The sequence below is a fragment of the Portunus trituberculatus genome, chromosome 21 (genome assembly GCF_017591435.1).
Source record: "Portunus trituberculatus isolate SZX2019 chromosome 21, ASM1759143v1, whole genome shotgun sequence".
Classification (NCBI taxonomy): Eukaryota; Metazoa; Arthropoda; class Malacostraca; order Decapoda; family Portunidae; genus Portunus; species Portunus trituberculatus.
In genome coordinates, this window is record NC_059275.1 from 6,397,823 (window position 1) to 6,423,706 (window position 25,884).

Consider the following 25,884-nt stretch of genomic DNA (forward strand, 5'->3'; position numbering starts at 1 on the left):
TTTAGATATGGATGGGAATCAGTGGCAAGTGGCTGCACACCCCCATTCCACACCATCTTGCTGATTACTGTTGCCATATGAATTTTGTTATGTTTTAAGTGTTATTTCCTATAACAATAGATCTTGTTCTCACATTTCTTTTGTTCTTTATTTATAAAAATCTTGGTGTGTAATCAAGGAACATCCTCAGGATGCCATTAACCACTATTGCTGTCCTGTTTTCCTCCTTCTGCCTTGGCACCTAATAGTTGTCTTTATTTCAGTATCCTTTAACTTTTAAATCATTGCATAAAAAAATATGATCATAGGACCTTTCCATTATGAATTACTAGTATATGATCTTCAATTTTTTGTGAATATGACTTCTCATTGGACACCCTGTGCACTATACTTCAAGCAGGACATTTTTCTGGCATGGAAAGGTTCTTATTCCAGGGAACTAAGTGCAACTCCCTTCTCTTCATACTGTGTTCCCTTAATTTGGGTTACCTTGTTTATGCAGGTATTCATTTTTTATTTATTTATTATTATATGTTAATGATTTTCCCTTTAACTTTTTTTTTTTTTTTTGCCATGATCATGTGTGTGTGTGTGTGTATGAAAGACTGAGAAAAGATTTGATTAGTGCTTTGTTTGATAGATCAGACCCTGTTAATTAAGATCAAGTTAAATTACAGTACTGTATAGCTGATGATTTTAGAAAAATACACCAAATGACTGCAAGTATATGATATCACTGTCTAAGTGGCTGTTAACTCTGTTTTCTCTTTGTAACAGTGAATCATGAAGAGTAGACACTGACACACTGCTCAAGAGGAATATAGTGTAATGAAGATTCTACTGAGTTACAGGAGTGATGGTGAGTGGTGATGGAGTTACAGTAGTAATGGTGGTGACAGTAGAGGTATAGTAGTAATGGTACTTAATGATGACAGTAGAAATTCAGTAGTTGTGGTAGAATGGTGAAAGAGTAAGACAGTGGTGGTGATTGTGAATTGTGGTAGCAGTGGTGAATTCTGGTTCATTTTATATTAGTAGTTAGCCATTGTAATGTGGTATGGAGATCAGTTAAAGATGCATGTGGCACATGTTATCTCTAGGATGGTAAAATTAAGGCCACTAGCTGAGTAACTTACCTTACTCAACATCCACTGTTTCTGGTGCATTTTTTAATTTTTTTTATTCTTAAGCCATTTAATCTTTGCAACTGACAGACTTTAAGGAGATCAGAGCAGTGAAGATTGAGAAAAGATGCTAAACATAGTGGAAGCAAAGTGTGAGGTTACTTGACTGACTATGACTACCAAGTAATTTAACTATTAGTACAATATACTGTACTCAGTTTCATTGAGTCTGTGGTAGTAACTTTGCCATCTGACCACATGAAAATAATACTCTCTCCTAGTAATTCATCTAAAAAAAATCTTATATAGATTGATTTTCCTATGAATAGCAACCAAATCTATTAGTATGATGATATTTACTATGTGCTGTAGTGTCAAGGTTTTCACTGGAAGATGCCAAATATTCAGAATATTGGAGAACCCTCAATAGTGATATTATTGCATATTTATAATTGAGAGATGTACATTTATCTACCTATAAATGGGAAAGAAAGGAAAATTAGTTCACATTTGGAAATTTTGAAATGATAAACTGTACCAAAAAAAGAAAGAAAAAAATGGCATTGTAGACTCCTGACGCAGACCAGCTACCCCTACATGACAACAACATAATTTTTTCCTGAGATGTTTTATGCACATTTTCATTGAGCCCTTAAGTGGTTGCATGGTCACAGCACTCCCTTGGAGGTAAAAACTGTCAAAGCATGTAATGAGGGAGAAAAAGTTACTTGACAAAATTCAGGCTCATGCATTATTCTGAAAGAATATTATTATTTTTCATTCCATAATCTTTATCTCAATTTTCCATACCAAACTATCTATCATCATGTTTGTCTGGCACTTTACTTGATCAAGGATAAGGTACAAGCTGATATCTGTGTTCTGTGTGTGTGTGTGTGTGTGTGTGTGTTACCTGATGTTACATGCCAAATCTCACATATCTTTATATGATTACCAATACACCAACAGATCTGTTTCTGTTTATTCTTCCTTTTTGTCTCATCATTCATATCACCAGTCAATTTACTTAACTGTTTTATTTTCTTTGTTCTTCCTTTCCCTTTCCATTGTGAATTAACGGCAGTAAAAGTGCAATATGTGTGAGTGTGTGGTGCTTTGTCTAAGCCACCATGTGAGATTGCTGACTGGTAAATTGGTAGATTGGAGATAGATACGTTTAGATAGATGTCTTGACTGATTTTAAGTAACTACCTATCATTGTCAGTGGTAATATATCTAATGGTCTCAGAGAACCACCACGGAAGGCTAAGTAGTGGTGTGAGTGGTGTCCCGTGGGGTAACATGAGCTGTTTGTTGAGTGGCAGTGAGGTTCCCTGAGGCCGGTGATGCAGCGTCAAATCTTCCCGGAAAATTATTGCTCTGTCAGTCATCAAGTCACTCTTAGAGGTTAACAAGGATAATGAGACAAGTGTGGATGAGACAGGATAATTTGCAATAGTCAATGATCTCTTCAGGTGTTTGGCCACGACTGTCACTGCTGGCTAGTGCTACAATGGAAGGCTGCTGATGGAGTGTGCCAGAAATGTGGGAGGGCTGCAAGAATGTGTAGTTTGTGGTGGGTGCTCTTGTCTGCAAGGAAGGTAGAAAAGACGGGAAGAGGTTATAAATTACATGAAAGGGAAAGATTGGAAATGGAGGTTGCATCTTCTTGTATTTTCTGCTCTTTTCTCTCCTAACTGCTCTTCGATTTGTTTTTTAATACTTTGATCTTTCTTCTACAAATACACTTTTTTTTATTTATTATTTTTCTTTTTTACTTCTCGTACCATTCCGCCCTTACTTTTCTTACTTCTCTCCTACAACCTTTTCCACTTTCCATTCCGCTCTCTTATTCTCATTTCTGCTCATGCTCGTGGTACAAATATAGGCCCGTTATGAAGAACAATAACTCAGGCGAGGACAGTGGGGCGCGAGGGAAGGTGTTACTTTAACGTGAATCAGATGCTGGTGCCTCACTTGCCTTATGGCCGAGACGCGGAGGTACCGATGTTCATACAGATTACAGATGCTTTCATGACTGGCTTGAACGTGTGCTCGGTTCGTCTCTACCACTGGCTAGTGGCTACACCCGCTCTTCAGTCAAACATTATTGTGATAATTTCTACGGAAAACGGAGAATGAAGAGAATACTATTATTCTCTTCATTCTCCGTTTTCTCTTTCTCGTTGTCTGTTTCTCAATTATCTGGGTCTTCGGTTCAGTTCTTTCATATATCCTCTTTCCTTCCATCCTCGTTGTTCGTGTTTCCCCCTCCCCACTCTCTCTCTCTCTCTCTCTCTCTCTCTGAATGTAATCTAGTTCCTTGTTTATTCTTATTTCTATATTTTTTTCGTCCTGTTGTAGTCTTTTCTACACTGTTTAACGTTCTTCTTCATTTCACTAAGTAATTATCCTTTATTTCCATTCTTCCCACATTAAGCCTTTTTATTCGTATACTATTTCTTCCTTTCCTTCACTTCTTCGCTCCCTACCCTTTCTCCGTTCTTATATTTCATCCCTTTGCACGCTTTTCCTTCAACCTCCCCCTTCCCTTCGCTGCCCACGCTCACAGGCGTCCATCACCGCCTCTGTTGCTGTCACGGGCTGCGTTTGAGAACGAGGGAGAGACGGCCATTGTTAGGGTTGTATTCTCCATTGTGATTCACTTCTTACAGACTGTTTTCTTTCAGCCTACATACAGTTAGAAAAAGAAGAAGGATGAGTTTGTCATCTGGTTCTGGGCACTTATCATTATTGTCCCGTTGTATGTATTAATGATATAGCTTTAGCTTATTTGAACTTTGTTATGTGAGTGCGCTTCGGTGCTGTGCTCCCTGTTGTTCACATCTGTTCTTTCATTGATTGCAAACAAGAGGTGGATTGTTGGATACACAGTACAGTGTTTGCTACAGTCTCTTGTGTGCTATCACACTAATTGCTTACAAACAGACGAGGGCTTATTATTTGATTTCAATATTTATTTTTACATAAGCAAAACAACCCAATGTTGTATATTTTTTAAACGGATGCATGCCTATAACAGCATTAAGTGAAACAAAACAGCCTCTCGGCACTTCAGATCCTACTTGGCGCCACTGACATTGCCACGATAAAAAAAAAAAAAAACTAGGTATTGTTCAGTTTAAGAACCGAAGACAAAGGTTATTTTCGCTAAATACTCTTCAATCAAATTAACCAATCTTTTCTGCTATGAACAGTGGCGTCGCATAGCCTGGGCATCTGGGGTTTTAGCCGCGGATATTTTTTCTTTAGCCCCGGATAATAATCAACTTGAGAAGAAATATAACAAAACTGTACATTAACGAGGCACTAAAGAGTAAAGAAGTTGTAGTTCATCATTTTCAGTGAATGCAACACAAGATCAACATAATATGATTTAATTTTAACACATTTTGAAGTTGCCACAAGGCTAAAGAAAGCACAAAAACAGTTTTTTTTTTTTTTTTCCCGGGAAGGATCTCCTAGACTTCCCTATAAGGGTCTGGGCTCAGCCCCCAATGTTTTCAGTCCCAAGAAATGCTCCTGGCTGTGAATGTATTGAATTAGTCTACTGACAACATCCGGCAAATAGAAATTGTAGGGCTGGCCAACTGATGGTACTTTACTGAACATGAATGAATATGCGCGGCGCTGCTCGTTACGGGGAAGCTTCTGTCCTTCGTAAGAAAGAAGCAGAAATGGACGAATTGAACCGTGATTTATGAAACAGTGGTCGAGATGAGTTTCGTAGCCACCAACGCGACGCGCCATGTTTACATTTATTAGAGGAAAGCGACCGACTACTCGTGAGTCGTGAGACTCGTGACCTATTTCGTGTTCTATGTGGACGGTGGCGTCGTTGGTGGTGCTGGGTGGTGTGGCGTGTGCACTGTTTTGGAGTAATACTGTTGAAGCAACTCAGCGGCTACTGGGGGTAAGTGGGACTGGCTTAGTAGACTTCATCCCAAGGAAATTTGATGCGGAGTACGATGGAAAGTTTAAGATAAGACTGATGTTTATAGGTGAGGAAGACATTTTATTGGTGTACAAGAGTTGTCTTGTATATGTGGCTAGAATATTAGTTTCCTTTTTCGACATGTTATTGTTTACGTTTTTTTCTTTCTTTTTTCTTTATCACTGAATGAAACAGAAGTGATAGCAATTAAGAAATACTCATTCTTATAAAAAGACAATAGAATGGATAGCGCACTTTTGTATAATCGTGGCTTGTTGTGACACGAGCCTGTTTTGCCAGCGCAGGGGACGTGGTAAATCTCTCGCTCTAAGTGACGAGATGAGCATTAAGCATGCATGCACCACGCGGAAATGCTTGTTGCCTCCACCCTCGTCTTGTATTGCAAAGAGGAAATTGTTTTGTGACAAGCTGTTTTGTGAAACGTGTTTTCTGGGTCAGCGTTTCTTTCGTGAGCTGTCACTCGCAGCAGAAAATGGCGGTCCAGGGAATCCCGCTTTGCGTCTCATATTTCACCTTTCAAAGTTTCCTGAAGTCCTCGAGTGGCGGCGTGTTTGGTCGCTGCTGGCCACGGATCACATCACGTACCACCCCAGCAAAGAATTCCGCTGAATTAAGTCTTCCCATACATCTGCCGTCAGATAGAAAAATCCTCCCCCAACATTTTCATAACACTATGTTACATAAAGATGGGTTGATTCAGATCAGGAATAGTAATCAGATGAAGAACCTCCAATAAGTAGAGGGAGAGTCTTAATATACTCTCTTATCTCCTAGGTATTAGTAGACGCATTAAAATTGATAGTAGCACCATCAATAACAACAATAATAATGACAAAAATAACAATAAAAACACCACCACCACTATCACCACCAAAAACAACAACAATAATAATGACAACAACAGCATCACCACCTCCAATCACAATACTAACCACAACAACAATAACTTGAAATATACAAAACAATCACACGTTGAAATATACAAAACAATCACACGTATTAAATATTCTCCAAAACCACACTGAAGCTTCCAAAATGCATCACCTCCATTCTAAACCCTTGCCGACATGCTCTTACACTAATCCTGCACTACACACAGGGCATAATATCCCCTCATTGTTTTCTTTATTAGTGGAGCAGCATTGTATAATAATAACTTTCACAATAAACCTTTCTCTTTCCTTAATATTCGGCAGCTGGAGGGAACTTGTTTTGTACGGAGCATCTCATTATATTTAGGTAGGCCGGGCGCTCCTCCTCTTCCTTCTCCTCCTCCTCCTCCTCCTCCTCCTCCTCCTCCTCCTCCTCCTCCCATGGCTTCCTCCTTTCTCCTCCTCCCCCGTATCTCCTCTTCTTCCTCTTCCTTTTCCTCCTCCTTTTCCTCCTCGTCCTCGTAAACAAATTAGCGAATTGCTCTGTTTTCTTGGTTATTTTCCTGATAACGACCGAGGCGTCTGTACGTTCCTTAAGACGATAAATGAACGTAATTACAGTGGAGTTTTTGTTAGTGCACCGTCTCTCTCTCTCTCTCTCTCTCTCTCTCTCTCTCTCTCTCTCTCTCTCTCTCTCTTTTGTGTGTAGAGAGAGAGAGAGAGAGAGAGAGAGAGAGAGAGAGAGAGAGAGAGAGAGAGAGAGAGAGAGCAGCTATGAGAAAGTTGACAGCTAACATTTTTCCTCTTTTATCAACCTTCGGCCACCCATCGTATACCTGAGAGAGAGAGAGAGAGAGAGAGAGAGAGAGAGAGAGAGAGAGAGAGAGAGAGAGAGAGAGAGACCACGTGAATGTTGACCTCTGGCATTTGGAAGCAAGGTGAGTGAGGCTAAGGACTGCATTATAAAACACTTCTACACAGCACCTCCACTATTTTCAAAAGTCTGGGCTTGAAGTTATACAGGTTTTTGAGTGTGCTTCTACGATTCTAGTGACAGATTACCAAGATATCTACTTTATTAGGAAAAACACTTGAGAATCCTGCTAATCATCTCTGTGTTCTGTGGTGAGAAAGCGAAGTGTTTGAGTGTCACCGAAGAATCATGGACGCGCCAAGCGAAGCAGATGCACTTGTTCAACTTGCCACCTCCTTACTCACGCTCCGCTTCTCCTCTCCCCGCTCTTATCCTCCTTGGCGTCACTTCCACTCCTCTTCATTAACCTCCAAAACCAGGCGCTCCAGAGTCTGTTTGCTGCCTCTTCCGCGATGTATTTTGTCTTGTGTAGTTTTCGTTCTATTTCATCACTTTATTGGTGGTGGAGGCGGTGTTAGTTTTTGGTGGTGGTGGTACTGGTGATGGTTACGTTGTTTCACTGTGGTTTGCAATAATTGAGAACTGTAAAGACCTCATATACAATTTTTATTACGCTCTTCTATAAAAAAGAAAATAAAGAGATGAAAATAATGTAATATGTAATGTGTAGCCGGTACAATGTTTGGAGGCTTTAGAACAAGAAAATAATGTCTCGGAGTGGATAATAATCAAGAAAAGATGTAAACTAAAGAAGTAATAGGATTAGTGGTCGTATTTGTACCCGGCACTCCCACTCTTCACCACTGTCATTTTATTTTCACCTTGAGGTCCACTGTCCGCATTTAGAAACCTTCGCTCTTTCTTAACGATTATTTTCAAAGGCTACGCGTCTTTTTCCTGTTAATGATTTAAGTCTTGTTAATTTGTCAATGACTTCATAAAAACGCCACTGAAATCCCAGTTAACTTCAACTAGAGGCTTTTGGGAGTAGTGAATATGCTGTATAGAAATGTTTTTAAGATACGAACCCAGAGTAGTGACCTCACGCTAGAGAGACGGCAGCCAACTACTGCACTGAATAAAGACCATGGCTGCGTCTCTCCCAGGTAATTGTATAGCACGAGGAGTTCTTTCCCTTGATCTTCAAAACACGTTGTTGTTGTGGGTGGCGGTGGTGGGAGGAAGTCATTGTTGGGGTTATTTTCCTTCAAACTGCTACTCCTTGTTGTTATTTTCGATGGTTTTGTTGTTGTTGTTGTTGCTGCTGCTGTTGCTGCTGCTGCTGTTGTTGTACCATGTATTTTTAGTAATTCTGAGGTTAAATAATAATAGAAGTGTGTGTGTGTGCGTATTTTTTTTTTTTTTTTTACGTTAAGGCCTATAGCGCCTGTAGGCACACTTGAAGAGTATATGGGAAGCGCTGTTCAGCTTCCGCCCATTAGTGGTGCAGGCAATTTTATTAATAGTGGTACCGATATTAGGGCCCATATCACCACCCAAGCTCATCTTGGGTGTAACCACCTAGAACCTGAATACCATGTAGGTAACTTTAAACCACTCGACAAATGGCAAAGTGTTTAAGGCTGTACGTGGTGGGATTCGAACCTACCCGTGGACGTCTGCCCGATCCCACGCTCACCACCTTATCCACTACGCCACCGTGTGTGTGTGTGTGTGTGTGTGTGTGTGTGCCGCGCGCTCGCATATCCTATATTGGTATCCCTCGGCTAATGTGGCTTGGCTCCTGAGAGTTAAAGATGTGCCCAGGTAAAGGTAACAAGCAAATTAATCGAATTACTTCTCCTGGCTAGCCTCAGGACTTCATTTACAAGCTTCAGTTACCGAGTTACGAAAATACAAAAATTGAAGAGAAAAAGTAAAAGAGTAAAAAGGACACGAAAATAGAAAAAAAAATGGGATAAAAAAGTGAATCTGGTAGTCAATACACGTCTATATTCAAATGTACATTCAACTCTAAGTCTTTTCTTTGTTTGTCTTTAAGTGAAGGGAAAATGCTCGATATGTACTTTATATGTATCTTGACGGCAGAAGTTTGTAGATTCTCGTGTGTGTGTGTGTGTGTGTGTGTGTGTGTGTGTGTGTGTGTGTGTATTTTTCAGCGTGCTCCGTCGCCGCACAAAGTTACCTCCAGGGCGCGGGACGAGGCGTTATCAGCACCAACTCTTCAAAGTGTGTGAGTTGCCATCTGCAGGCTGCACTGCCGCTTCGATCTGAGGTGCCACGCCGGGGAGGGAAAAAAAGCTCCCATTTCCTTACAAATTTTACATCCCCCCTCTCTCTCTCTCTCTCTCTCTCTCTCTCTCTCTCTCTCTCTCTCTCTCTCTCTCTCTTCCATCTCATCATCATCATCGTTACTATCATGTTTCTATTTATTTCTTGTTCTTCGTGTTCTTATTTTCTTGTGTTTGCTGTTGTGTTCCTGCTGTGCTGGTGATGGTGGTGTTGCTGGTGCTGCTGGTGTTGGTGCTGGTGCTGGTGCTGATGGTGCTGGTGCTGATGGTGGTGCTGCTGTTTGTCCTCTTCCTCGTCCTCGTCCTCCTCCTCCTCCTCCTCCTCCTCCTCCTCCTCCTCCTCCTCCTCCTCCTCCTCCTCCTCCTCCTCCTCCTCCTCCCTCTCATATCTGTTGTCATGTCCTCTTGAAGTAGGTATTATTTGACCACATACCTTTTAGATTCCTCAAGATTTATTTTCCATTTATGAAAAAATTGCTTGTTGTGTCCTGGGTAACTTTATTGGTAGAAATGTTCAGATGACGTGTGTGTGTGTGTGTGTGTGTGTGTGTGTGTGTGTGTGTGTGTGTGTGTGTGTGTGTGTGTGTGTACGCATACGACGAATAGAAATACATCATATCTGTAACATTTATCCTATCCGGCATTAAATTTTCTTGGGCTAGTATTTGAAGCAGCGACATCCGCCACAACCTCAGGAGCGCTGTAGGAAACATTAACCCTACATGAACGAAAAATGCGATTAAAACAGAGCAAATCTTTGAAGTTTTGGCAAGTACGGAGGCTGTAGAATGAAAAAAAAAGATGTTTGTGAATGGTGAAAGAATGGTGTGACGAATAGTAGTGAAAGGATGAAATAATTTTCGCCTTTTTTTAAGTACGGAAAAGTCATCCAGGTAGAATACACTGACCCATTTAGAACGATGATAATAATAATGATAATAATGATAATAATAATAATAATAATAATAATAATAATAATTGCAGCAATAACGATAATAACAGTAAACACTCGAGATCAGCATCGCTTTATTGTGAATAGGCACATTAAACTTTGCAGCATGTTGCCATGAACAGTTGGATACTCGTCCCTGTTGTTTACAAGACGAATAATGTGCAATCTCTCTCTCTCTCTCTCTCTCTCTCTCTCTCTCTCTCTCTCTCTCTCTCTCTCTCTCTCTCTCTCTCTCTCTCTCTCTCGTCTTGTGTCTCATATATTAAGAAGAGAAGCAAAATGAGAATGCATTATTTGTGTGTATATTATAATTTTCCTTGTTTGTCTCATTTCACATTTTCGTCATTCCCTGAATTTTTTACTAGTTTTCATCTCTCTCTCTCTCTCTCTCTCTCTCTCTCTCTCTCTCTCTCTCTCTCTCTCTCTCTCTCTCTCTCTCTCTCGCACGTATAAACAAAGTAGTTCTATGGAAAGAAAGACATTATGTAACAAAGTGATGTAAATAAAAATACCATCAATTAGCTGTCACACATTTCATTCTACCGCGATATTTTTTGCATCATTTCATTGTTTTTCGTCGCGATCAAGGAGGAAAAACTGCAGTGGATAGTTGAGAGTCTGGAAAATTAGACTTACTTGGAAATAGTGAGAGATCGTGGTGTATAAAGACTCCCTTTGCACCGCTCACTATCAGTAATGTGCCCCTTTACTGTTTTTTATGTTCCCTCATGCATTGGTGATTGAATCTGTATGGTTGGGCCAATGCAGGGGACAAAAGAGAGAGAGAGAGAGAGAGAGAGAGAGAGAGAGAGAGAGAGAGAGAGAGAGAGATTACTGAAAGTGGTGGTTTATTGCTTATTTGAACGAGTGGTGTGTTTGTGGCGCCTTCAGGGACACACACACACACACACACACACACACACACACACACACACACACACACACACAGTAATACGCTTCGGCAATGAATTGAGGTAGTGAAGATATATCATTAATGTATGTTACTTATGGAAGCGATCAATAATAGCTTACGCGTGTTGACTGTGCATTGTACCGAGATTGTTAATCAGACATGCTGCTTTCTTCACGATGACTACTTCCCCTTCTTAGTCCTCGAAAAATGGTAACTTTGTTGAATGATTTATGAATGATCTGCTGCAAAGTTTATTAGTCTTTTTGCTTCTTTTTAACCCTTTCAATACTGGGACACATTATTACCTTGAGATTTGTGTACGATTAGAACCATTTTATTGACATTAGGATGGGTCTATTGTAGTCAGAAAATTAATGGCCACAGTCTTAACCCTTTTAATCTCCCATATGAGTAAGCAGATAGAATATAGAAACTCGTCATGGTACTGAAGGGGGTTAAAAATTAATTTAGAATGGGAGAAGCTACAAAAAGTCATTGGGCCTACAAGAAGCATGCCTTTCTATTTCTACCTATCATCTTTCGACTTAAATTTGTTCAGTTCTCTTTTAAAGCTTTCTGACGAATCAGCCCTTAATATAATCTGATTACTGAGTCTTCTCCATTCCTTTAACTATTCGAAAACCAATTCTTTCCTGTCCCTTATTCTAATAACTTTATAAGCATTGAACTCATTATTTCTTCTTGTCCTGTCCTTGTTTCTGACTTTGAGGGTCTGCTAATGTCAACCTTGATATTAACTGCTAATACTCTAATTCAGTGGTTCTCGAACTTTTCAAACTTGCTTCGGCGAAATCCCCTACAATCCTTTCACCCAATGTAGGTAGAACCCCACACATGTAGTTACAGTCACTATGGTCTCTCTCTCTCTCTCTCTCTCTCTCTCTCTCTCTCTCTCTCTCTCTCTCTCTCTCTCTCTCTCTCTCTCTCTCTCTCTCTCTCTCTCTCTCTCTACTAAAATGCAAATGATTAAACCCCTTTCATATTTGATTTTATCCATTCCTGTTCGTATTAATAAATAAAAATAAGGCTTTATCATATGTATATACATTTTTGCCGCGGAATCTTTGAAAGGTCTTCACGAAACCCTGGGATTCCGCGGAACACAGTTTGAGAATCAATGTTCTAATTAAGTCATTATTGTGATTTTCCAGCCTGCGACTCCACCACCACCACAACCTGCAGTCACTCCACCACCACGAGTGATGTCTGCAAAGACCACCTAGCTCCGACAGAATGACTCGCCTATTCAGCTGTGTGGAGGAAGGTAGGTGGACTTCACTTGAGTGTATGATTGGCGAAGAACTTCGAGTATTCATTCTTTTATTGGTTGAAATATCGATACAGAACTTTCCATCTGAAAGTGCTTAGCTGGATTCTGGAATCTGTCAGAGGCATGGAAAAATTGTGGAACTAACTTTTTTGAGTTACATATTATGAACATTTGTGTGTGTGGTGTGGTTGGGGGAGGATGGTGAGCGGGATCTCAGGTTGTTTTGAGAGGAGAATTAGTGGTGTTTTCCCTACTGTTGTGCCTTTCTTTGGTCTTGTTTGCGCAAAAGAATGAGAGGTAGAAGAAATCAGTAATTAGATTCCCGTATAACTGCGATTTTTTCTTTTAACGGAATGAAGGCTTTGGCTGCTGTAGGCGTGTTCCTGGAAGGCTGAGTGGGCGTCGTGTGGATTTATTTCTTGAAGGTATTTGCTGGATTTATTGCCATTGTTGTTGCTGCTGCTGTTGTTACTGTTTGTTGTTTTCGTTACATAAAGTTTGAAGCGACGGTGGACTTATTGCTGTAGGTATTGGGTTTTATAATAATCGTTGCTGCTACTGCTGTTACTGTTTCTATTGCCGTTACTATTGTTATCGTTGTTACATAAGCTTTGAAGTGACGATAATAGAGACTCCTGTAACATCTTCCTCTCTCTCGTGTCTGTCATTACTCTCAGTCAAAAACACAACTTCTTCATGATATTAAACTCAGAGAGACGATCTAGCCACGCGGGCGGTCTCCCTAAGAAAAGCCGCTTCTCATCACCATGCTCACTGCCATGCTGAAAACCCCGTCAGCTGCCGCCAATCGTCTGCAAGTCATCACCCACAGGGGCTGACGAGGACTGCATGTTTTTGAGAGGCTGGGGCGAAGAGCTCTCCACGCTCCACAACGTCCGTGAAAATAAAGCCTGAGGACGCGCAAGCCAAGGTCAAACTGGGTGCTATGAAATGAAGAGAGCAAAGATGTGAGAGTTGGTGTCGAAATTTGAGATGTCGAGAGTAGCTTGCGAGATAGATAGATAGATAGATAGATAGATAGATAGATAGAGAGAGAGAGAGAGAGAGAGAGAGAGAGAGAGAGAGAGAGAGAGAGAGAGAGAGAGAGAGAGAGAGAGGACCACCGGCAGAGTAACAATGTGCATTAATACCCAGTGAAGGAAGAAGACACGGGTTTCCATGTGAAGACAATTAGTTCCCTTAATAGATTTCCTTAATTTCTCCAGGGAGGTCTTGGTGTGGGCTGAGGCAAACATGTTATTTCTAGGGCACAGGAGAGGTTGAGTGAGGCTGTCTCCTTCCCCTCATTCCCCCAGTCCTCATTCTCCTTGCAAATTCCTTTCCTCCTCCTTTCGTCTGACCATCCTTCCTTCTTTCCCTTCTTCCTTGTTTTGCTCGTGGATTTCCATACATCACTGCTTGCTTTCCTTCTTTCCCTTCCTCGCCTTTTCTTCTTTCTTATATATCATCTTCTCCCTCTTTTTCGCTTTCCTCTGTAAAGAAGAGTGTTACAAAGCAAGTATTTTTTTTCACTTTGTCGTTCTCTTCCTCTTCCTTCTTCACTAACCTACTCTCACGTTTACCTCCTCCCTCATTATGTTATCTTCTCCTTCTCAGCTTCATTCCTTTCTTACTTTCCTCACTTACTTCCTCGTTAGGGTCTTGCTTCTCTTCCTCTCTGCGTTCCTTACCTTTCCCTTTCTCAAGAGTGTAATCTGCATATATTATTAGTTTTTATTTCCTTGGTCAAGTTAACTAAGGAATGCTCTCTCTCTCTCTCTCTCTCTCTCTCTCTCTCTCTCTCTCTCTCTCTCTCTCTCTCTCTCTCTCTCTCTCTCTCTCTCTCTCTCTCTCTCTCTCTCTCTCTCTCATATTGCAGTGTAGGTTTTTTTTTCTAGTCATGATTTAAGGATTTATTTTCCTTATGGCTGTGTATCACGCATGTGTGTGTGTGTGTGTGTGTGTGTGTGTGTGTGTGTGTGTGTGTGTGTGTGTGTGTGTGTGTTTCTGGCATGCTTTAGGTTTTATTTTCAATCACTTCGTGTGGGGAAAAAATAACTAATGGATTGAAAACCTCGCTCGCTGGCACGGTGCATTCAACTTCTTATCTGGCACAGCATTACACCGCAAAGTTTAATCAGGTTCGATTTGCAGACTATTATACTCGTAAGAACTTCCATCACTGTAATTCGCGTATACAAGCGGCAGACAGACGGGGGGGTGGAGCTGTGGCCTGACCTTATATTTGTATCTGATCCTGGATAAACGAATGTCACCTTAGTGCAGCAGTGGGTGGCGGCGATGTGTCGGGGCCTCCGCAGCTGGTGTAGGGAGAGAGGATCACTGGGTTCGATTATTCAGGGATCCGTATTCGGGAAGAGGATCACTACTGGCTTCACTGATTCTGGGGGTCCCTATTTTCAATTTTGTGGATCAGTGTTCTTAAACGTTTCGTCTATCAAAACACTGTGGGTAGAGTTACTGAGGTGTCCAGGAGTGTTTTCATGATTATAGTTGTAGATTAATATGAATTTCACATTAGGAAAAAAAAAAAAGACGCTCATGAGAACGTGACTTGTAATGTGTGTGACCTTTAAGAATAGTTTCGAGAATAAAGGTGGTGACATTCTTGCCCTTGTCTTCTGCGACGCCACTACATTTATCTATTGACTGAAAAGTTTATGATAATTATTCAAGTGGCATGTTTATAGACTGCGATAGGTCATGCTAAACTGTACCATTTCCTTGTACACTCTCACGCACACACCACGCACACCCGCCTGCCACTCATGACTTGCTCACTGAATGTTATCCAAGCAGGGACACCTGTTGGGAATATCACCTGAGTCATTGTTAACTCTACCGCAAAACAAAGAGAGAGAGAGAGAGAGAGAGAGAGAGAGAGAGAGAGAGAGAGAGAGAGAGAGAGAGACGGACGAACGGGCTGAGGAACGGACGGACAGACATTAAGATTGGAGAGGTAATAAGTAAGCAAAATAAAAAAATATTTCTAAGCCCTGATCTCCCTACAGCAGTTCCCGCCGAGGTGACCAAGCTGGAGCCTCAGATAATCCTCTTGACGCTCAGTAATTGATATGGGCGTCCTCGGAGGGCGTGTGTGGAGAGACTGGCGGTGTGGAGCAATGCATCCATTACCTCCTCATTTGTCTGGCTGAGTGACGGGGTGGCGGTGGTGGTGGTTACGCGGCGGCATCTCCAGGGACAACAGGGCGCCCTCATTGTGTTGATAGTCGGGTGTGGCAGTGGTGGTGACGTGGTTATGATTGTGATGATTGTGATGGTTTTGATGACGATAACAAAGCAATGGAGGAGGAGGAGGAGGAGGAGGAGGAGGAGGAGGAGCTGACGAGTTGTTAAAAGATCAAGAAACTCTGTGTCATTAACCTGTGTTGTGTTGGTGATAATGTGTGTGTGTGTGTGTGTGTGTGTGTGTGTGTGTGTGTGGTTATAATGATACTTAACGATTTTAATACCGTTTGATGATGCAAATAGTTTTATATTTGTAGTTTTGCTTTTAAATCTATCTATAGCAAGGTCTCTCTCTCTCTCTCTCTCTCTCTCTCTCTCTCTCTCTCTCTCTCTCTCTCTCTCTCTCTCTCTCTCTCTCTCTCTCTCTGGCAGTGGTTCTCCCATTTCCGAAGCCTGGGAAAAATAATCTTCAGGCTACGAACTATCGTCCTATATCTTTGACATCCTGCATTTGTAAAGTATTAGAAAAGATGGTTAATGTAAGACTCATGTGGTACTTGGAGAGGGGGAAGTACTTGTCATCGGTACAGTATGGTTTCCGAAAGATGAGGTCTACTACTGATGCTCTTTTATCCCTAGAGTCTTCTATTTGTGAGGCCTTCGCTAATCACCACCATCAAGTAACAGTCTTTTTTGACCTGGAGAAGGCCTACGACACGGCTTGGTGTCATGGCATTTTACAGTCTTTGTTTAATTTTGGCCTTCGTGGCCACCTTCCTATTTTTATTCAGCAGTTTTTATCCAGACGTCTTTTACGGGTTCGAGTTGGGAGTGTTCTCTCCGAGGCTACTGCTCTAAATGATGGTGTCCCACAGGGAAGTATTCTTAGTGTTACACTATTCGCAGTCGCCATTAATGGTGTGATAGATACTCTTCCAGATGGCATTCACAGCTCCTTATATGTTGATGATTTATGTATTTCTTTTGCTGCTGCTAGGATGTCACTGATTGAGCGCAAGCTCCAACTGGCGATCAATAGGGTGTCCAGTTGGGCCAACATGAACGGTTTTCGATTCTCCACCTCGAAGACCGTAGTCATGCATTTTTGTCGCAACCGTGGTGTCCATCCAGACCCTGATTTATACCTCGCCAATAGACGCCTCTCATGCGTGGAGGCGACTCGATATCTTGGCCTTTTATTTGACAACCGTCTCACCTGGGTTCCCCATTTCCGTTCTCTTAAGGCGTCTTGTCGGCAGGCATTATCCCTTCTTCGGGTTTTAAGTCACACCTCTTGGGGTGCGGACAGGGACACGTTGCTGCTTCTTCACCGTACACTTATACTTCCCAAGCTGGAATACGGCTGTGAGATCTACTCATCCGCAACGGATGCACGACTACGCACGCTTGACTCCGTGCATCATGCTGGGGTCCGCTTGGCTACGGGTGCATTTCGGACATCTCCAATACCTAGCCTTCTAGTGGATGCTGGTTTCTGGCCGCTCGACCTCCGGCGCCAGTCTTCGATGCTCCGGTGTTGGTTTCGCACCCACCGTCTTCCTGATTCTGTCCCTTGTCTGTCAATATTGCGGGACTCGCGTTCGCAGGCGTATGTCACTCGACCGAGTCTACCTAAACCTTTTGGCCTTCGAGTGGCAAACCTCATGATGGACTTGTCTATCGACCCCACTCCTGTCTACTCTTTCCGGCTCCCACGAGTTGGTTATTGGCAGCTTCCTTTGTTTCATTATGCCCTCCTGCCATGGATGGCAAGAAGGATTTTCTGCCAGCTCTGTCCCACACACGGTTTTTAGAACACTTTTTATCCATTCTGATGACATCCCTGTTTTTACTGATGGTTCCAAATCCGACGCAGGCGTTGGGTTTAGTGTGGTTTTCCCCTCTTTTTATCGGTCTGGCAGCCTTCCTTCAGTGGCATCCGTCTTTACTGCGGAGCTGTCTGCCATAGTCCTAGCTTTACAGATAATTTTTACTCTCCCGGTTTCGTCTTTTACAATTTTTAGTGACTGTCGCAGTGCTCTTACTGCTCTCTCCTCTTTTATTTCCCTTCACCCTTTGGTTTTATCAGCCCTGGAGTGGCTCTATCTACTTACCAGAAGAGGATATCGTGTTGGGTTCTGTTGGGTCCCTGGTCATGTAGGTGTTCCAGGGAATGAACACGCAGATCGCCTCGCTAAAGAGGCAGCAAGTCGCGCTCCATCTCCTGCCCCTGTTCCGTTTCGAGATGTATTTCCTCTAATTACTGAGGCAGTTGCAGCAATTTGGCAGAGGAGATGGCTAACTGGGGTCGCAACCTCAAAAATGGGAGAGCTCACTACTTCCTCTATCCCTCACTGGACATACACCCCATGTCCGGGACCGCAGTGCACAGACTTTATTAGCGCGATTGCGTATAGGTCACACGTACCTTACACAAAGGTACCTCCTGACCAGGGACCCTCAACCTTACTGTGATGACTGCCTGGTGCCACTTACAGTACGGCACCTACTTGTGGAGTGCCCTAGTTTAATAGACGTGCGACACCGCTACCTCTATCGGTGCCGCGATGGAGATAGCGGTGTCTGTCTTCTATCTGAGGTCCTTGGACCAGCGTGTCTGGCCCTTGGCCATGATATTTTTGTTTTTTTTGGGGGGAGGCTGGCCTTCTCCCCTATTTGTGAATTTTAGAATTTTTATTTATGCATTTTGAGGTTGTATTTGGTTTTATCGTGTTTTTAGTGTTTTAGCAACTTTTAATTGTATTGTTTTTAATTGTTAGTTATTTTACAATTTTTCTTTTAATAATCTTTTTCGTCCTATTTAAATTTTGGTAGCGGCGCCAAATTACCTTGGCTGTTGCGGCGCCTACAGCAAAATCCATCCATCCATCCATCTCTCTCTCTCTCTCTCTCTCTCTCTCTCTCTCTCTCTCTCTCTCTCTCTCTCTCTCTCTCTCTCTCTCTCTCTAATCCAGCTCTCTCTCGACCCCTCAGCAGCATCACTTATCACCCACTACAGCCCTCCTTTCCTTTCCTCGCCCGGTACTGATTCTTAATTCGAACTCCGTCCCTTTGTCTTTCAGTGCGAGTGTAAGTCTACGTTCTCACACCCTTAGAGAATATTCACTTCTGACTCGCGGAAGCTTTACTGTTTCATTACAACAAATAATCATTAAAAAGTGGTCAATATTTCAGATTTGTTTATTTATTTATTTATTTTTTATTTATGTATATATATATATATATATATATATATATATATATATATATATATATATATATATATATATATATATATATATATATATATATATATATATATATATATATATATATATATATATATGACTCAAGGCGAGATGCTATAGGACGCCTAACTTCTGATCTTTCACTTGTTTCTGATTGGGGCAGAGAAAACCTGGTTTTGTTCAATGCCTCAAAACTCAATTTCTACAACTATCTACTCGACATAACCTTCCAGACAACTATCCTCTCTTCTTCAATAACACTCAACTTCCCTCTCCTCTACATTAAACACACTCGGTCTATCCTTCACTAAAAATCTAAACTGGAAATTTCACATCTCTACTCTTGCTAAATCAGCTTCCAAGAAGTTAGGTGTCCTATGGCGTCTTCGTCCATTTTTCTCCCTCCCAGCTGCTTGCTCTGTACAAGGGCCTTATCCGCCCGTGTATGGAGTATGGCTCTCATGTCTGGGGGGGATCCACACACACAGCTTTACTAAACAAGGTGGAATCTAAAGCTTTTCGTCTTATCAACTCTTCTCCTCTAACTGACTGTCTTGATTCTTTAAGTCACCGCCGCAATGTTGCATCTTTATCTGTCTTCTACCGCTGTTTTCATGCTGTCTGCTCTTCTGAACTTGCTAACTGCATGCCTTCCCCTCCTGCGGCCTCGCTGCACAAGACTCTCTACTTCTTCTCATCCCTATTCTGTCCATCTTCCTAATGCAAGAGTTAACCAGTATCTTCACTCCTTCATTCCCTACACTGGTAAACTCTGGAACTCTCTACCTGTGTCTGTATTTCCACCTGCCTATGACTTAAACTCTTTCAAAAGAGGAGTGTCAAGACACCTCTTACGTTAACTGGACCCTCCTTTTAGATTTTTCTGTTTTTTCTCTTTCTACTTTTCTTTTAACAGGGCCTGGCAACCAGCGGGATTTTTTTTTTTTCCAACACTGTGTTTGCCCTTGGCCAGTGCCCTTGTAATGTAAAAAAAAAAAAAAAAAATATGTGTGTGTGTGTGTGTGTGTGTGTGTGTGTGTTTATGTTGTGGCCTATAGCGTCTGCGGGCATACTTAGAGAGTATATGTGGGAAGCGCTGTTAAACTTCCGCCCATTAGTGTCGCAGGCAATTTTATTTATAGTGGTACCCACATTAGGGCCCATATCACCACTCAAGCACATCTTTGGTGTAACCACCTAGAACCTGGGTATCATGGTGACATGTATGTAACTTTAAACCGCTCAACAAATGGTAAAGCTTCAAAGCGTTATGTGGTGGGATTCGAACCTACGCGTGGACGTCTGCTTGATCCCATGCTCACCACCTTTTTCATAATTGTAATTCTCGGAAAGGGGAAAATAATGTGATAAAGGAATGCATTTTACCGTGAAATGCAAGAAAGTTTGTCACGGTGAGGTCACGAGTCAAGTGCTGATAGCGTGACGGAGGAGTGGCCGGAGGAAAATTGACGTAATGGGGGCCACAAGATAGTCAGCCGATAACGAGGGATTACGGCAGGAATTATGAAGAGGAATTGCTGTTGCTTATCAGAGAGTTCGCACAAAAACGAGTGGCAGCTTGTTACTTCTCATTAAGCTTTTTCCTCAAGTCCATCGCGCAAATGGGGATGTGGTGGGGTGTCGGGGTGTGGAGAGTGTGGGGAGCCGATTACCGCGTTCAGGATATTTCAAATTTCCGTATGTAATATCATGATTATTGCACGTTATTTATAAAGTAATCTTAAAGTAGTCATAAGTCAGTGACCCGGAAAAGTATTGCCTGTCCAGCGGTCTGAACGTAACGCCACTCAAGGTTATTTTGGTGCCCGAAGGAGCGTTTGTGAGGACCAGTACCTATGTTCATCTGTGCCTCCCCTACGGCTGTTGGTGAAATGTGTGTGATGCTGGGTGTTCTAGAAAAGCTATTTCTGAGGCGGCCAGGATCAAACTAAAATTTCCACGTAACATAGTTCAGTCTCAGTAGAAAGGATCTAGAGTAATAAATCTTTCATGCTAGTGTAAATATCATGCCAAGTTTCCTTGTACTGGACGCCGCGCGCCATTCTAGTGCTCTCGTCTTGGCGCTGTTAGTCTTTCTTGTCAGGTGGTTCCTCACAGCTTAGTTCTACTCGTATCACTTCTCTCTTTTTTTTTTCTTATTTATACCATGTGGACTTTTCACGGGAATTTATGGACTAAAGGGGATACTTTTTATGGTACCTCCTATCTCACAGCCCACCCGCTAGGAAACCGTTGCCCCGAGTGAGGAAGCCCAACCTACACTCTTGTTCCTTTTCAGACTTTCTATGTTACCCAGCAGTACAATGTAACTTACATAACGTTGTGCTCATAACTTTGCCCTAAACTCCTGTCACGTAACTCATTAAAACACCTTTTGACTTTGAGCTATTGGCGTCCGTTGCTGCGTTTGTGGAGTGAAGGCACAACACCACAGTCTCACGGCCTCACTCCAGCCTCTGCTCCACTCCAGCCTCCACCAGATCCATATGCTCTAACCTCTGCTGCACCGTCCATCTTTATCACCACCACCACCCTTATTCTTCCACCGTGCCCAGTATTGCCGCCACCCACACGCGCATCTACTAATTCGGGCCGCCCACCAGTTCCGCCACCACCACCACCACCACAACTCACACACGTCTCCTTATCCGCGCCGCCCACCACTACTGCACCACCACCATCACCACCACCACCACCTACGCATTTCTACTAGCGCCGCCTACTCTGACTAACCACACACACGCCCCTTCAGCAGCGCCGCCCACCACCTTTACCACCACTACCACCACCACCACCAGCTCCACCCACATACGCCTCCACAAACCCACATACTCGTCTCCTAAATCACGCTGCTCCTCGGCCGTCGTCTCTAGAACATACGAGATCGAGAGAAATAAATAAACTCGTCTTAGGTGGAATGTAAAAGTTTGGCTTAGCTTTTGGTTTTTGCGAGGAAGTTTTGAGCTGGTCTGAAGGGCTGCAGCTCAGGTTAATTCCCCTCCCAGCGGCCCGGGGCCAAGGGTTAGTCCGTCTTTTGTAAACATCCTAACTCGCGTAGTCATCATAATGTTATTTTTTTTCGCCGTTTCCAGTAGTAAAGGCCGCCGTGCTCTTACCCTGCGATGTCTTAAGGAAATGGAATGGCGGGTCTGCAGCTCTCCAGGTGTAGACGTTTCAACCGCTGACTGCTAATGAGAGAGTGTCTTTTCCGTCATTTGAGGAATCTAAAACTATTTTACGCAGCAGGAATACGACTACAATTTCTGGGAAGTTTGAAGTGCTGTGTCATTCTTCATGCTGTCAGTGTCTATACAGGCTCGTATTCTGAAACGCTTTGCTCTTTCACCATCACTACTTTCCAAAGGCTTTAGTTGAAGATTCTTGCGTTTTGGTGATAAATTGGTAAGATTTCAGTTTACTAAAGGGAGAAACTGTCTAGATAACCTGGCTAAACTGTCTCTGTGGTCTTGCAAAATTGTCATAGTGAGAGGGGAAGGCGTTTCTGAATGCGGGCTATAGTGTTGTCGTTTGAAATTGTGAAGAGAGAAGGGTATCGTGACATCTCTGAAAGTAAAGTGACCTCCGTTGTAAAAATGTATTTGTTTTACGATTTTTAAGATCAGAAACTTGGTGGGCATATCCCCTCTATCATTTGTACCTTTAGCCAGCTTCCTTCATGCATAGAAATACACTATACTTAAAACAAATCACATTATTAAGACTGAGAAGAACGATTATTTTCATTGTTATACTAGATCTTACTGAACTAAATTATACCTACGAACATTGACAAGTTTGTACTAGTCACTTGGTTTGTCGTCAGTGTTGCCTTGCCAGTACACTCCAGACCTGCAGCATAGCATTGTGTTGAGCCTGAGGGGAAGCACAGCAGGCAGAGAGCTGAGCGGCTGGCGACGTTTGATTGTGTTTTAGGAGGATCATTGCGCTCTCTCCTAATTTCCTCTGTTCCTTTCTGCTCCTTCATATTGTCACTCATTTGTGGAGAGAGAGAGAGAGAGAGAGAGAGAGAGAGAGAGAGAGAGAGAGAGAGAGAGAGAGAGAGAGAGGGACAATTCTGCTCAAACGCGGAAAAATACAAGTTTCTGAAGGTTTTTATAATTTTCTTGATAGTCCCTCTTTTGACAACCTTATTATTGGAATCAGTGCTTGTCGTTCTGAGTAACTCACACGCCATTCGTGATATTAAATCAATCAGTCATTCATAGTCTTTCCAACAAGCAATCTGGAGTAGTGAAGAAAATAGGAGGAAAAAATAATAATAAAAGGAACAATGAAATGCCGATGGATGGAAGGAGTCACACCAAAAACATGTCATCAATCTGCCCAATATACGTGTTGCATTTCTTGCCTCTCTGTAAAAAAATGTAGATGGAGTTGAACTGTATTGTGCGGATTGAATGTTTGCTTTTGCTCGTACTAACTCGTAAAAATCACACACACACACACACACACACACACACACACACACACACACACACACACACACACACACACACACACACACACACACACACACTGACACGTTAGGTTGTCATGATAACTCCTTCCTACGTAAATAAAAACACCAAGGCTTAGATTATCAAGTAAACATTTTCCTTCCCACACACAACCAGCGATTTTCTTTCAGTGTTTGCTTTGTACTCGAGAATGTTTTATTTTCTTCCTGGGAGTGGATTGCTTGTTACTATGAGTTTAAGGATACGCAGTGGATTAAGATATGCTAGAATGCCTCCACCACCTCTATCTTACTTAAGGGAATGGATTGTTTATTGTCATGAGTGTAAGGAGACATTTCCTTATGCCCCCGCAACCTCTCTCTTATACGGGGAATGGATTGCTATTAAAAGTCAAAGAATACGCCGTGAATTCATGCTTCTTCTTACTTTTTTGATCAGCGTGACTCGCCTCAAATTAATACTTGGTTTTGCTAACTTATCTGAGGGACAGGGAGGGAGCAAATCACAGTATATTTATGTTATTTATTACCAGGTTAAAGTATGTACTGTATGTATCTTTTTCTTATTTCTTTTTTTGAAGTGGGGAGTAAGGATTTACTTGTCTCATATTTGAACTAGTGCAGGAAAAGGTTTGAGTGGATAGTATATGTTTATTTATTTTTTATTTAAGGTTTATTTACTTTTTATTTCGATGTTTTATATGAGCGGGATTAAAGTTAGTACATAAAACTCATACTTAACATGAGAAAAGAAAGAAACTGGAATAAGATCAGTTGGTATGTACAAGGAATTACTGATCTTGGGGACTTCACACTAATCTTCGGTCTTTATATATATTTCTTCAAACTTTTCGTGGAATTCTTTAATGTCTGTGTACTTATCTCCTTCGTGATAAGTTTCTCTCTCATTTTCAATCTCATACGTGAAGTAATGTTTCCCTTACTCAATCTTATCCTCTACTTTTTAAATCAGTTTTGTGCACTGAAACTTCTTCCCCCGTGGCATTTTTTTAACCAATGTTTCCTTTTTTTTTATCTTATCTTCTATCTTCTTTTATATCCGGATTTGTGGATTAAAACTTCTTCCCTTTTGTATTTCTTTTTTAGCTTTAATCTTTTTTTCAAGTGATTGCTTCGTTCAGTCTTTGCTCTTTATGCTTTCTTTTTTTCTTATTCTTTTCTTTTTTCAATCTCATGCAAGTTTCTATTCCTATTCTCCCAGAAGTATCCCAGCACCTTCTCGTGCCTTTGTTCACCTGATGCGTGCTATGTCAGTGATGCTGTGAGTGATCTGGTGAAAAAGATAATGATATACGATTTTCAGTGGTGTTTTGTAGCTTCTTCCTCTATTATACTCTGCTTTCTTCTTCGATTTTTTTTTATTATATTTCTTTTTCTTTTTTCATGCTACATTTTTCTTCTTCTGTTATACTACTTTTTCTCCTTCTCTTCCTTTTTCTTCTTTCTTCTCTTACTATTATTATTATTATTATTATTATTATTATTGTTGTTGTTGTTGTTGTTGTTGTTGTTGTTGTTGTTCTTATTGTTCTTATTATTATTATTATTATTATTATTATTATTATTATTATTATTATTATTATTATTATTATTATTGTTATTGTTAATATTTATATTGGTTTTATTTTCATCATTATTATTGCTATTGTTATAATTTTTCTGTTTATCTATTTTCCTTACAGTTATGATCATTATCACCACCATCATCACTACCTTCAATATCACTGCCGTACTCCCTCAAGTCTCCTCTGTTCTTACCTTTCCTCCTGTAGCCGTCACTGTAGTCACCCCATCACGTCCTCCCGTCACTCTTGTTGCGTGCTGCAAAACACTCCCTCAAGCCAGCAGGCAATCAGGGCGGGCATCTATCTTGTATCTTGCACCATCTGTGAAAAAAGCAGTTACGTCATAGTGACGTGGCAGGTGTTGAAAGGTGCCTCCATATGCCCAGGTTATATAAGGCCGCTGTCTCGCCTTGCTTGGGTCATTCGTTCTTATACCACCGTTGGGGCTGCAACGCTGTGGCACACGTGTAAGCCTCGACGACCACCGCACGCACGGGGTCTAAGGCGCCTCCGCTCACTCGCTGCCACACTGCCGACGCACTACCACGCTCTCCGCCTCCACAGTAAACACGTGAGTATATCCTGACTCCCGCCGCGCGCTGCCACACTGACGGCGGCAACAGGTGCGGCGCTCTCTGTCTTCTTGTAGCTGAACTTTGGGTGTCTCTGTCTAGCCTCGGATTGTAGCTTTGACTTAGGGCTTAGGGTTGCTGGTGCGCCTTGCGAGTGGTTTTGTTGATGGAGATATGGAAGGATGAAGGAAGGAATCTTTCGTAGCAGCTTTAAGGTTATATTGAGTGTTTATTTGTGACGGATTGTGGTGGTGCTGGTTCCAGACTGCCTCGCTCGGGACTAAACGGTGCTGTCTTTTGATCTTTGAAGCGTTATATCTTTGTTAGGAGTATAGATTCTCTCTCTCTCTCTCTCTCTCTCTCTCTCTCTCTCTCTCTCTCTCTCTCTCTCTCTCTCTCTCTCTCTCTCTCTCTCTCTCTCTCTCTCTCTCTCTCTCTCAAAGTTCTGCCTCAGTACTTTCCCATCTCGCTAGTAGAATCAAGTTAGGAACAGAATTTCGCCTCTGCTCCCTGTCA

At 41.9% G+C, this 25,884-nt stretch overlaps 1 protein-coding gene across 2 annotated transcripts in view; it reads left to right on the forward strand.

Annotated features, from left to right (window-relative positions):
- The first annotated feature begins 5,008 nt into the window (after positions 1–5,008).
- The window catches only part of LOC123507149 (prothoracicostatic peptides-like), a 173,574-nt gene continuing 152,698 nt past the window's right edge, over positions 5,009–25,884 (forward strand). The window contains exons 1-2 of one of the 2 annotated variants that reach the window (XM_045259792.1): positions 5,009–5,058; positions 12,136–12,248. The gene's annotated coding sequence lies outside the window, so the exon portion shown is untranslated. Of the gene's footprint in view, positions 5,059–12,135; positions 12,249–25,218; positions 25,368–25,884 lie in introns of those variants that run through there. The other variant, XM_045259790.1, reaches the window with a different exon arrangement.